The sequence below is a fragment of the Microcaecilia unicolor genome, chromosome 4, assembly GCF_901765095.1.
Source record: "Microcaecilia unicolor chromosome 4, aMicUni1.1, whole genome shotgun sequence".
Lineage (NCBI taxonomy): Eukaryota > Metazoa > Chordata > Amphibia > Gymnophiona > Siphonopidae > Microcaecilia > Microcaecilia unicolor.
In genome coordinates this window covers 123,395,405-123,409,998 of record NC_044034.1, presented here as the reverse complement: position 1 = coordinate 123,409,998, position 14,594 = coordinate 123,395,405, and positions in this window count along the sequence as shown.

Genomic DNA, 14,594 nt, shown 5'->3' with positions numbered 1-14,594 from the left:
AGAGCTATCTAATAGGGTTTGCCTCTTTGCAGATTATACCAAGATCTGCAATAAGGTAGACACCCCTGGTGTGGATAATATGAAAAGGGACCTAACAAAGTTTGAAGAATGTTACAGAATTTGGCATCTAGAATTTAATGCTAAAAAATGCTGAGTCATACATTTAGGCTGTAAAACCCAAGGAAGAGGTACAGTTTGAGGGAGGAGTGGCCTAGTGGTTAGAGTGGTGGACTTTGGTCCTGAGGAACTGAGTTCAATTCTGGCACAGGCAGCTCCCTGTGACTCTGGGTAAGTCACTTAACCCTCCATTGCCTGCTGCATTGAGCCTGCCATGAGTGGGAAAGCACAGGGTACAAATGTAACAAAAATAAAAGGGGTGAAGTACTTTTGCACACAAAACAAAATTTTAAAATACCCTACAAACAATAAGGGAAACTAAATAAAACACTCCTCTTAGTATCACTAGACACAGGGGTGGTCAACCATGCTCCCCAAGAGCCACAACCCAAGTCGGGTTTTCAAGATTTCCATAATGAATATGTATGAGATCTAATTGCATGCACTGGAAGCAGCACATCCAAATCAGCCTCATGCATATTTATGGGACTAATTTGGATGTACTTGAGGACCATGGCTGCCCACCCCTGTACTAGAATCATAGCTGTGTGCTGAATTGGTTGTAACTCATAAAATCTGGATGCTATCAAATATAGTTGCCAGCTCTATGAGTACAGTGGGACCTGAACACTCCCAGTATTGAGCAAACTCCTTCACAGTGTCCAGGGATGAGTCATTTTTGTTGCATGTAGACACCCCAATCATTTTGAAAAGGTTGGTTGCCAGGGTTTTTTTTTTTGAGGGGGTACTTGGGGGTACTGAGTACCGGCACCTTTTCCATTGTCTGCTAAAATTGACCTATGGCCCCCGAGTTTTAACGAAAGAGCACAGACTCTACACACCAGTTCTGCCTTGTCATAGATTCCGTGACTGGCTGCAGGGGGCCTGGCTATTTTGGGGTGGGTCCATCAGTGATCACCCCACTCCTGAAGGGTGGCCTTGCATTTGAGTACTGGCACCTTTTTCGCTAGAAAAAATGCACTGTTGGTAAGCAACTGATTTGGAGGTAGCTCAAATAACCTGAACCACCTTATCCATCTCTACTTTATATCCAGGGTTTTATGCACTTATTTTGGGTCCCACACTGTTAGAGGGACTACAACTATAGCTTATAGCAATGCACCTAAAATACAGTGTCCCTACTTATTTTATTCAGTAAAAAAAACATGGTAGATTCTGCAGTGCATGCCTACAGTGCCTGCATATGAAAAGTATATCATGCTGCAGTGAATGCATATTTTATTTGACAGCAAACATCTCTTTTAGTGGTTTATTATAAATTAGTATGCAAAAACAATTTTCTGCCTCTGAAGCTACTACTGCTAAATTGGGAGAATGTTCTTCCAAAAAAAAAAAAAGAAGAAGACTAAGCAATATATAACCATCAAACTTGTCACTGGTTTGGTCACACTCGCAGCCATCTGATCATGTAGTTATATTTTATGAACTCTGCAGGGCTGCGCATGATCACTCGGAGTAAAATATTATACGGCTCTGCCACATCCTTTATAGAAAATCATGTCTGGTGGAAATTGATAATGACAGCAATTTGCAGGAGTGTGTGTGAATCAGATCCAGCAGCAGCTGGCATTATCATCCCTCCCTAGATGAGTGGTTAGACAAATGGGCTTTTAAGGCAAGACCAGGTATTTTCAGTATACACCCTCTAGATATTTCAACAAGCCATGATTCTGTTCATCAAAGGAAAGAAAAAAGGCTGGAAACTAAAAAAAAATAATAGATGTAGCCTATTCATTTAAGTGTATACAAATTTAGAAGATGAGGCAGGGGCAGTGATACACTCCTGAAAGCTGTATACTTGTCTGTCTGGTTTCACAAAATGTAGGGGCCCTTTTACTAAGCCGCGTAAGCGCTTATGCATGCCCAACGCGTGCCAAAATGGCTCTTGCGGTAATTTCATTTTTGGCGCGCATCCGAAAAATAATTTTTATTTTCAGATGCGTGTATTGGACACGTGCCAAGTGGCATTTGACACGCATAGACCATTACCACCCGGTTAGCATGTGAGACTTTACCGCTAGGTCAATGGCTGGCGGTAAGGTCTCCAACCCAAAATGGACATGCGGCAATTTTGATTTTGCCGCACGTCCATTTTCTGCAAAAATTTTCAAAAGGCATGTTTTGCAGGTGCGATGAAAAATGATTCTGCGCGCACCCAAACACGCGCATACACTACCACAGGCCATTTTTCAGTGCACCTTAGTAAAAGGACCCCTTAGGGAATTAAATATTCAAGAAACAATTACATCAATTCTAAGAATAAACTATGGGTTTAAAGAAATAATCAGTTTAGTGTAAGTAATAAAGTCATTATGGTGCTGTATGTATATTCTACAATACTATTCTTTAAACCTGTCCTGGCATCAGATTTTCAGGATATCCAAAATGAATATGCATGAGAAAGACTTGCATGTCTACTAACACTATTATATGCAAATCTATCTCATGCATGTTGTAATAATGGGCCTCATTGTATGCCCAGATATTATGGGACTCCTTATATAAACAGTATATATTTGGTTGGGAGCAGGGCCAGAAATGGCACACAAACCAGTCCACTCCAGAGATGTGTCCTAAACCAACAGTTTACTGACTCAAAGTCTTTGGGAAACAAATACAGAGTCCAATGGCAGGTACAATGCAACAATAATGCACAAAAGAATTATTTACAATGTCTCTGGAGCTCTATCCTCTCTCTCACTGGTCTCACTGCTAATGGTAGCAGGAAATATTTATAGTCTAATAAAGTCTTTCACTTACAGCACTGATTGTGGTTCTGATGAGACTCAGGGGGCTCTGAGACTCAAACACATGCCCTTGAATTCTGGTTCAACTGAGAAATGTTTGTGTCCTCAGGAACCCTGTAGATTTAGATGATAAAGTTTCCTTTAGCCCAGTAGATGTTCCTGGACTAGCAGTAGATGGGAAAGGTCCCGATCATCTTGCTAGAAAATACACATGTAGTCCAGTCTGTCCTTTCCACTGAGTTTCTCAGAAAGGATGTATTGTAGAGAGTTCTCATTTCCTGCTACTCAACAAGGCAGATGCTTAAATGGTTTCAGTCATCTGAGTGGTCCTACCATGTAAGGTAGCACAGTAAGCTTGCTTGGTAACTTCTTAGTCTGTATAGCTAGAGCTGAAGTTGAAAGGGACTCCCCCCCCCCCCCCATCACATATGGTCAGCAGCCAGGAAGGCAAGAAATCCAAATACAGTTATACAAAGGTAGCACAGGGTTTTATTCTCAAGGGAGTTTCTCCTAAACAACCCCCCTCCCATTTGTAGCCAGTAGATCCTCCTTCCTTCTAGAATAGGCTAGAAAGTCTAATGTCTATATAATACTCTGCCTAACAACTACTGATGTCAGACAGGTAAAATCATACTGCTTAAAGACTCTGGAAACCTATGCAGGCATCCATACTGCAGGATTCCAGTGTGGCCCTAAAATGTTCATGAAAACTCCACTGACTGGTGGTCCCCAGGACAGATTTGAGACCACTGTTCTACACGCAGGGATATAAGAAAGGAATAGCTCACCACTACAGCATCATTTTTGCTGGACAATGGGTAAATGATACAGATTTTCAGTTAAAATGCATGAAACATGGTGCTTTTTTCCATGGAAAAATTCATTGATGTTCATGCAGTTCCATTTAAAAAGCTTGTTTCATAACTTTCACTGATTTTTTTCATTGGGATATTTACTGATTTGGGGGATTTTCATTGACCTGTCAGCTTTCCCTAATGTTTTATTTAGAGATATGCTTTTTTTTGGAATAAAATAGGAAATTTCAACATAATTTCTTATTTTGTTGAATTCTCTTTTGAAATATGCAGTGTCTTGTAAAAATGTTCACACCCTTATAAAATGTTTATGTTCCTGCTGTCTAAAAATACAATTAGAAATATTTAACATAGGAGTTTGTTTCATTGATCCCCATAACATACTCTACACATTCAACACGAAAGAAAAATTCTAGAAATACTTACAAAGTAATTAAGAATAAGAAACCCAAAAGTTTTGATTGTGCAAGTCTTCGCACTATTTCTCATGGATTCTATATATGGCGACTAAAGTTGCATGTGCAAATCAGCGCACATTGCTAATTTGCGCACACAACTTAATTGATTAATGAGCCAATCAGTGCAAATACTTGGCTGCAAATAACCAATTATTAGTGTTAATTGGCCTTAATTGGTAGAACATCGTATTCTATAATGCTGAGTGCAGAACTCCTGTAGCATGTAATTTCAAGGGTCGTGGACAGGGGAATTTTGGGGGGTGTTCCAGGGGCATTCCCAGAATTTATGTGCAGAATAGAATCAATTGGTGCCTCACTTAGGTGCCGGCATTTAAGCTGGTGTAATTGCCAGCACCTAAACTTAGGTATCATTTATGTAACACAGTGACATAGTAGATGATGGCAGAAAAAGACCTGCACGGTCCATCCAGTCTGCCCAACAAGATAAACTCATATGTGCTACTTTTTATGTATACCTTACCTTGATTTGTATCTGCCATAGCACTATTATGTAAAGGATGCAGATCCTTTATAGAATATTATAGAATAGTGTTTACATTTTTCAACCCAGATTTTTTTTTTGGCGCTGTTTATAGAATCTAGACCTTCATGTATAAAAATTGCCTAAAACAAGGGGGGAGGTATGGGCCTCGGTCCACCTGTCTGCAGTGCACTGAACTGACAACTCCAGTGATCTGCATGCTGCTTTAATGGACCTGAGTATAACATCTGAGGCTGGCATACAGGCTGGTAAGTAATATTTTTAATCACATTTTGGGGGGCTGGGAGGGAGTAAGTCACCATTGGGGGAGGAAGGGTAGGTCATCCCTGATGCCCTCCAATGGTCATCTGGTCATTTAGGGTCTAGCTCAAAATATCTTAGTTTTAGTCCTAGACGGTTTTGCTTTGTTTCATTAAATCTAAAAAAACATCCAAGTCTTAGGAACATCTAAATCCCACCTTTAACATACCCCTGACATGCTCCCTTGAGTTTTGAATGCACTGCAGGTGAACAGCATAGAAAAATGTCTGAAAATAGGTTTTGAAAATATCAATTTGGAGTTTTAGTGAGAAAAAACATCCAAATGCTGTTTATGCCACTTTTTAGACATTTTTCTCTTTCAAAAATGAGCCTCTATGTATTTTTATTACTGTAAACTGTTGAAATTGTATGTTTTATGATGTATTCAATTGACTTGTTGTAAACCATGGTTTAAAGGCTACAGCGGTATATAAATAACAAATTGATATTGATAAGGACACACATTTCTATGAGTTCCAGTTGCTAGCAAACATCTCACTTAGGCTTTGATTTATTAAGTCATTTCTCCCATAATTTTAGTATAAGCAAATCAGTTCCCAAATCTGAATTCCAGCTTTTCACTTGCCAATGGTTAACACAGTTAAAGCAGGGAATTGAAACTTTCACGTATTTGAAACCAGGTTGTCACTGTTTCATTGCCTGATTCATGAAGGCAGATACGCCTTAGTAAATCAAGGCCTGCGAGGGCTGATTTCCCTAATTTAAATATAGAGAAGCTATTCAGGAATGTTGTTAAAAAAAGCTTTTCAAAGCTGGCATGAGCATATAATGAAACATGCCCAACTTTAGTTGCAAGCACTTATACCAGCTCAATAGCTGGTTTAAATGTGCGTACCTAAGTGTAGGCAGTTATGCATATAAATGACAGTATTATTTAATCCGCACATGAACTCAGTCAGTATCCTGATCCTGTCTGATAGTGACAAATCCAGATCACAAGTACTCTTGAGGATTCCAAACAGTGCTTCTATTCCTTCTTGCTCAACAGCAAGGACAAAAACTCAACAGTGAAGCGCTGCCGAAACTCTCAGAGAGTTCCAACTACTCTCATTCTAAACTGTCCACCTATTTTATTTGTTGCATTTGTATCCCAAATTTTCCCACCTATTTGCAGGCTCAATGTGGCTTACATAGTAACATGATGCCGATCGCCAATTCCGCTGTGAGAAATACAGAGTGGTATTGCATTAGAGTTCACGAGTGACAGAGTAAATTAGGAAAACAGGGAGGAAGAGTTAAGTTTTGTCCAGTTCTGGTATAGGTTTCGTTGGTGTTGCAGGGTTCAGGTGTTTAAGTTGGATCATTGTGGTATGCCTTTTTGAACAAGTTGGTTTTTTATGATTTCTGGAAGTTTGTTAGGTTGTGCATTGTTTTCATGACGTTCGGTATTGCATTCCATAATTACGTGCTTATGTAGGAGAAGCTGGATGCATAGGTTGATTTATATTTTAGTCCTTTTTGTGTTTCTGGTTGATAAGTCTATGAGGTCTGCCATGTATGCCACTGTTTAGCCTAGTTGAGATACTCACTTGTGGCATCCCCATAGTGGACAGCAGGCCTAATTGGGCATAATTAAAGGTAATACTTTTGCTTACCAACTCTTTCAATATATAACTGAATTCCAAAATTCTAAGGAGATTTCAACTCTTTTGATTTACTAGATTTTCCAGGCATGTGATCAGGTGCACAAGGCAGTCTCTTGAGCAAATGAATGTTTGAGGCAGCCATGTTGAGAAGGGTTGCAGATGTCATAGAAACAGTATGTAAGTTAATAATGTCCTGGATGCACTTTTGGACAGGCATCAAAGTATGTGGTGAGAGCACAAAATAGATTAGTTGGCATCAATCTCCTATTGAAGAGGAAAAAAAAGAGGAAATCACTTTGAGTAAATGCAGACAGTGACATCAGCATAAAGCACAGTCAAGAAGCCCAAAACACCTGCTCACATTTCTGTTCCAAAATACCACAGTTTCATACTTCTGAAATATTTACCTTAGCTTCATAGGATTCAATGGGGAAAATCCCAGCACTCTTGCACACATAAGAAAAATGCTTATTATAATCAGCAATAAAAGTCAATGCCTTAGCAAGCTGCAGTACATAAGAACCAATGGCTACCAGCACTAATGTAGGGTGCTAGGGGGTCCTTTTAAAGCTGTGGGGAAAAGGGCCCTGTGATAGTATCAGGCAGGGCCGTCGAGAGACTGGGCCGGGCCTGGGGCAAGGCCGCCCCCGGGGCCTCGCCCCCACCAGCCCCGAGGTCACTGCCACCGCTCCCCCCTCCACCCCTCCGAGGTCGCCGCCGCTCCCCCTCCACCCGCCCCCCTCCGTTCGCCACCGGGCCGGGCCCCCTGAATTGAAATCATAGCACCTCTCACCTCCGTGTGAAAGTGCTGCAGGCAGTAGGGCAGCAGATCACTTCCCTTCGGGCCTCCTTCCCTCCCTGTGTCCCGCCCTCGCAGAAGTTACGTCAGATGAGGGCGGGACACAGGGAAGGAAGGAGGCCTGAAGGGAGGTGATCTGCTGCCCTGCTGCCTGCAGCGCTTTCACACGGAGGTGAGAGGCGCTGTGATTTCAATGCAAGGGGCCCGGCCCGGTAGCAGACAGTTGATGACGGAGGGCGGGTGGGACTGCGGAGGTCCGGGCCTGGGGAATTTTATCCCCCCTGCCCCCCCCTCTCGGCAGCTATGGAATCAGGGCTGCTTTTCCCGCATGCCAGGGCCCTTTTTACTGCAACCAGTAAAATGCCCCCCCCCCCCCCCACACACACACACAAATGACCACATGGTAAGATAATTCTTACTGCATGGCCATGTGGTGGGAAGCACTTACTGCCATGCATTGAGGTGGCAGTAAGGGCTCCTGCGGTAACCAGGTTGTAACCGAGCAGTATGTGGAGATGCCCGATTACCGCTATGGAAAGAAACATTTCCCAGAGCACCGGAAATGGCATGTGCTCCCGCCACTGGTGGCTGCATTAGGCTGACGGTAGCTCTGTTTTAGCGTGCAGTAAGCCCACGTTGGGCTTACCACTGCTTTGCAAAAGACCCCCTAGACGTGGATGCCTGCAGAGATTCCCAGAGCCTCTGCTATAAGCAGTATACATTTACCTTTTCTCTGACATCAGTAGTTGCCACGCAGAACACTACACAACAGCTTCTTGAATGAGGAAAGAGGATCCAATGGCTTAAGATTCTGTACAATGAGGAAACCTCTGATGTGTGTAAGTCCCTTGAGTATAAAACCCAGTGTTACATTTGTATAACTGGTTCTTGAGCCTCTCCAGCTTCTGATCTTATACTGAAGATGAGAGCCATATAGTTCTAGAGATTTTATGCTCTGCTTTCCTAGCTGGTAGGTCAAGGAGTAATTCTGGAGCATATAGGGCACTGAAGCCACTTAGCATCTGCCCTGTTGGGTGTCTAAAGAAACAGGGAACCATCTACATAGTTTCATAGAAAATGGAGGAGAAAGGTGAGACTGGGCTATATGTGTCTTCTCCAGCAAAGCGACCTGGACATTTTTCCCCATCTACAGGAGACAGAAGCCACTTAGCATCTGCCCTGTTGGGTGCCTGATGGAACAGGGAACCATCTACATCCCTTCTGAGAAAATGAAGGATAAAGGAGAAACTGGGCCATATGTGTCTTCTCCAGTAGAGTGATTGGACATTTTTCCCATATACTGGTGGTCCAGGAATTTCTACTAGGTTGAAGGAGAAACATTGCCATCTATATCTGTAAGGTTTATGAGATGTAAAAAAAAAAAAAAACAACCCATCCCAACTGAACCCGAATGACCCTGAGTCTCTTTGCAGATACAACTGGAACTGTAAGTGGAGATTATAGTTAGCTGTACTGCCCTGCTTCCCACAGTAGTATATAATTTGAGATAGAGGAGTTTGGATTATCTGTGAGAACTGAAGAAGGGAGTATCAAGCACCAAATACACTGTAAATAATTTAGTTGCTACTAAATGTCTTTGCCTTGTGTCTGCATCTGTCACATAGTATGTGCTTGCCCATAGATCTGAGTTCAGCAACAGTTGGTTTGGAACAATAGCCTTGGAGGTACCTGAATTATTATGAGAGTGGAGAAGGGAGGGAAGAGTGTGAAAAGCTACTTATGGTCTCCCAGAGAATTTTGGTGATGGCTCTGGTCCCAACCACATGAATACTGAGTATATAGGGATTCCCATCACTATCTGGGCACTTTTTCCTAACATATCTAAAAAATGTATTGTCTCCCTATCTTATTGTATTGGCTGTTCTTCCTTCCATTTGTATCTTTGCTTTCCTGACTATTTTACCAGCTTTTCTTAGCTTTTCCAAATATTATTGCCATGTCTTCCTCTGTTTTATTTTATGAAGGCTATTCTCTTTTTTCCTTACCTTTTCACCTCCTACATTTGAGAACTAAATTGGCCCTCTTTAACTCTTACTTTTATTTACTTTTCTAACAAAGTAAGAGGGAAAAAAGTCCACTTTGGTTCTCAAAGTGGAAGGTCAGAGGATGGATACTTTAGTTGTTTCAGTGTTACTGGAAAAACCTGACTCAGAGGATTTAACTGCTGGGACTTTACTTGTGCAAGTAGCCTTGGTAGTAGATTGGGATGGGTTGCTTTCAGGCTTATTTTCGAAAGAGAACGGCGCCCATATTTCGACACACATTGCAAGATGGGCGTCCTTCCAACAGGGTCGCCCAAATCGGCATAATGGAAAGCTGATTTTGGGTGTCCGAAACTGCTTTCCGTTGCGGGCAATGGCGTAGCCACAGGTGGTCCTGGGTGGGCCAGGGCACACCCACTTAGGGTTCAGGCCCACCCAACAGTAGCACATGTTTAGTGGTAGCTGGTGGGGATCTCCAGCTCCACCAGCTGAAGACCTCCCCCTGATGGTAATGAAAATGCTACTCTCCTTGATACTGTCACCTGTAAATGCTCAGTCTTCAGCGCATGCCTGCTGCAGACTGTCAAGGTGGAAAGAAGCATTTTCTTGCCAGCTGAGATATTTTTTTTTGGTGGTGGTGCGGGGGGAGGGGGATAACACTTGGTGCCCACCCACTTCTTGCCTAGGCCCACCCAAAATCTGTTGTCTGGCTACGCCACTGGACTTGTGGGGACGACCAAAGTTCACGGGGGCGTGTCGAAGGCAAAGCGAAGGCGGGACTGGGGCGTGCCTAACACATGGGTGTCCTCGACCGATAATGGAAAAAAGAAGGGCGTCCCTGACGAACACTTGGACAACTTTACCTGGTCCTTTTCTTCTTACAACCAAGCCACAAAAATGTGCCCTAAATGACCAGATGACCACCGAAGGGAATCAGGGATGACCTCCCCTTACTCCCCCACTGGTCACTAACCCCCTCCCACCCTCAAACATTTTTAAAAATATTTTTCCAGCCTCTATGCCAGCCTCAAATATCATACCCAGCTCCATGACAGCAGTATGCAGGTCCCTGGAGCAGTTTTAGTGGGTGCAGTGCACTTCTGGCAGGCGGATCCAGGCCCATCCCCCCTACCTGTTACACTTGTGGTGGTAAATATGAGCCCTTCAAAACCCACCACAAACCCACTGTACCCACATGTAGGTACCCCCTTCACCCCTAAGGGCTATGGTAGTGGTGTACAGTTGTGGGGAGTGGGTTTGGGGGGGGGGGTTGGGGGGCTCAGCACACAAGGTAAGGGAGCTATGCACCTGGGAGCAATTTATGAAGTCCACTGCAGTGCCCCCTAGGGTGCCCGGCTGGTGTCTTGGCATGTCAAGGGGACCAGTACACTATGAATGCTGGCTCCTCCCACAATCAAATGGCTTGGATTTGGTCGTTACTTCCTGTTCCGGGGCAGAGGGAACATGGAAACGAACGACGCTGACCGGTGCGCGACACCCCCCCAGCGGCGTGCACCCGGGGGGGGAGGGGTTTTTTTCGCTGGGGTGGGGGGGGGTGTCCTTTCGCCGGGGGGAGGCGCGCTGCACGGGGGGGGGGGGCGCTGCACTCGGGGGGCGGAGCGCATCGGCGATCCGCCCTGGGTGTCAGCGCCCCTAGGAACGCCACTGCCTATGGGTGCCTTATCTGCTGTTAACCAGTATTTGTTTGGTACAACTATAAATGTTGCTCTTAATGCAGACTATATGTTGAAACATATCAGGCTGCTGATAGGGGTCCTTGTACTAAGCTGCAGTGAAGGCCTTTTTGCTGCATGCTGAGGCCCTTTTCCCGTAGTAGGTAAATAGATTGAAAAAAGAAATGGCCATGCGCTAGGATTGCTCTTACAGTGTGGCCAGGCGGGGGGGGGGGGGGGGGAATCACTTACCACCACTCATTGAGGTGGCGGTAAGGGCTCCTGCGCCAACCTGGTGGTAACTAGGCAGTTCATGGCACTGCCCAATTACCTCCAGGTAACCCCCTATGGACATATTTTATTTTATTATTATTTATTAGGATTTATTTACCGCCTTTTTGAAGAAATTCACTCAAGGCAGTGTACAGTAAGAATAGATCAAACATGAGCAATAGGCATAGGAGCCAACTTTTCAAAATTATTGGGGGTGCTAAGCCCAATGGAAATGACCCCTCCCTGGACACATAAAAGGAATTTTCTCAATATTGGGGGTGCTCAAGCACCCACAGCACCCACAGAGTCGGCTCCAATGGCAATAGGCAATTACAGCAGTAATAATATTCAAATAACAATACAAAGTATGGCATGGTATACAACTTACAATGTCAACACAATACGTAATAGAACATTTTAATCGATAGTGAAGGGTAAAGCAAAGATGGAACACATGGATAGGTAAGAGAGTAAGAAGAGTTAGAAAGTAAGGTGACAGATTTAAAGAAAGTTGTACATGAGGTCAAGAGAGATGGTTAAATGTTATCTCAGCTAGGGTAGGAGCGGATAAATATGTCCTGCTGCAGAATGTGCAGCCTGAGTCACTCCTTGAGTGAGTGAGACTAACATGTTAGTTACTTCTTCCATTAAAGACCTGGTTGAAGAGCCAAGCTTTCACCCCATGATTTCTAAAAACAAATCCCAAATGAATACTCATAATTGTACTAAAAATAGAGAATACAGCACTACTTAAAAATAGAAGATTAAGGCAGTACTATATATAATGAATTTTATAAAAGTCTTGATAACGTAACTCATGATCGTACCATCATATTTCAAGTACAAACATACAATACATATCTAAACAAATCTTAAACCTATTAAGCCTACCACCGGAAATGCCACACGCTGCGGGTGGAACTACTGCCGGCGCCTGCGTTGGGCCGGTGGTAGTTCCGGGTTGCCATGCATTAACCCCGTGTTGGGCTTACTACTGCTTAGTAAAAGGGTTCCTAGTGTTATCTCTTAGAATTCACTGGTTACTAAGCACAACCTTGGTGCCTCTGTTCAATAAATATTGTGTGTACAAGCCTGCTAGCCTTAGTGCTGTTCCTTGACACTGTACTGATACATTATCATCAAAGAAAAACTTGTAAAATCCCATTTGGTTGGTAACATCAAAAGAACAGTGTTCATAGTGACTCTAGGTTGTTTTGGCAGTAAATCTCAGCATCATTGAAAATTCATTCATCACAGAGATGCTGAATGGATGCACAAGGAAGGGCTCTCTTAAATGTATAAATTTAAGGGGACAATTTTCAGACAGCCTGTGTGGATGTAAAATATATAGGTTCTTTCTCTAAATGCCAATTTTCAGACATCCAAAACAAAAATAGAGCTTCTAAAATAACCACCATAGTAACATATTAAATGATGACCTATATGGTCCTTCCTGTCTACCCAATAAGACAGTCAGTGTTGTACCTGCTGCATCGTGCATGTTACACCCCTCTGTACCCTATTTAAAGAGTAAAAATTCATGTAAAAGTTTTCTTTTGATTTCATCCTCTTTTTATTTAGGGATTCTCTGCGTTTATCCCACATGGTTTTGAATTTCATCACTGATTGACCCCACCACTTCCCCTGGGAGTCTGTTCCAGACATCCATCACCCAAGAAAGATGTAGTAGAACTGGAAAGGGTGCAGCGAAGGGCGACAAAAATGATAGCGGGGATGGGACGACTTCCCTATGAAGAAAGACTAAGGACGCTAGGGCTTTTCAGCTTGGAGAAGAGATGGCTGAGGGGAGACATGATAGAGGTATATAAAATAACTAGTAAAAAAGGCCCGTTTCTGACACAAATGAAACGGGCGCTAGCAAGGTTTTCCTCGGAGTGTGTGTGTTTGGGAGAGTGTATGTGAGAGTGAGTGTTTGAGAGTCAGAGTGAAAGTGTGAGTCCAATCCATGCTCCTCTGTCACCTGGCCCCTCCATTCATCCCTATCCAGCAATTCCGCTGTCTCCCTGAGGCCTGCCCTGCAATCCATATGCATCCATGGCCATCTGTCCCTTCCATTCATCCCTATCCAGCAATTCACCTCTCCATGAGTCCTGCCCTTCCAATCCATGCTCCTTTGTCACCTGGCCCCTCCATTTTTCCCTATCCAGCATTTCCCCTCTCTGCCTGAGGCCTGCCCTGCAATCCATATCCATCCATGGCCATCTGTCCCCTCCATTCATCCCTATTCAGCAATTCCCGTCTCCCTGAGTCCTGCCCTTCCAATCCATGCCCATCCATGCTCATCTGTCACCTGGCCCCTCCATTTTTCCCTATCCAGCAATTGCCCTGTCTCCCTGAGGCCTGCCCTGCAATCCATATCCATCCATGGCCATCTGTCCCCTCCATTCATCCCTATTCAGCAATTCCCGTCTCCCTGAGTCCTGCCTTTCCAATCCATGCCCATCCATGCTCATCTGTCACCTGGCCCCTCCATTTTTCCCTATCCAGCAATTGCCCTGTCTCCCTGAGGCCTGCCCTGCAATCCATATCCATCCATGCCCATCTGTCCCCTCTATTCATCCCTATCCAGCAATTTCCCTCTCTCCCTGAGTCCTGCCCTCCCAATCCATGCCCATCCATGCTCCTCTGTCCCCTGCCCCCTCCATTCATCCCTTTCCAGCAATTGCCCTCTCTCCCTGAGCCCTGCCCTCCCAATCCATGCCCATCCATGCTCCTCTGTCCCCTGCCGCCTCCATTCATCCTTTTCCAGCAAGTCCCCTGTCTCCCTTCCATGACCTCCCCTTGCATCCATGCTCCTCTCTCTCCCATGTCCCAGCCTGGGCCGCCCTCTTCTTCCCCCCCCCCCCCTTCGCATCCATGGTGTTGTTTCTCCCCTGCCCTCCCGCTCCCATTGTTTTTCTTTTGTGGCCACCGTCTTCGCTCCCCCCAACATGGTTTTTATTTTTTTTTCTTGTTTTTAAATGTACCTCCGTGGTTCCGGCAGCGAAGCGTCAGGGAAGGAGGCGGTGCTCCCGACGTCTAGGTTTCCCTTCGCTGTGTTCCGCCTTCTTTTGACGTCATCCTTGACGTCAGAAGAAGGCGGAACACAGCGAAGGGAAGGCTAGACGTTGAGAGCGCCGCCTCCTTCCCTGACGCTTCGCTGCCGAGCGTTGCGATTGGATGAGTGTCATTGCTCCGCCCTCGACGTCATCACGTTTGACGCGTGGGCGGGGCAGACACAATGCGATCTCACCCCCTTCACTTTTGGCTAACAGAGGC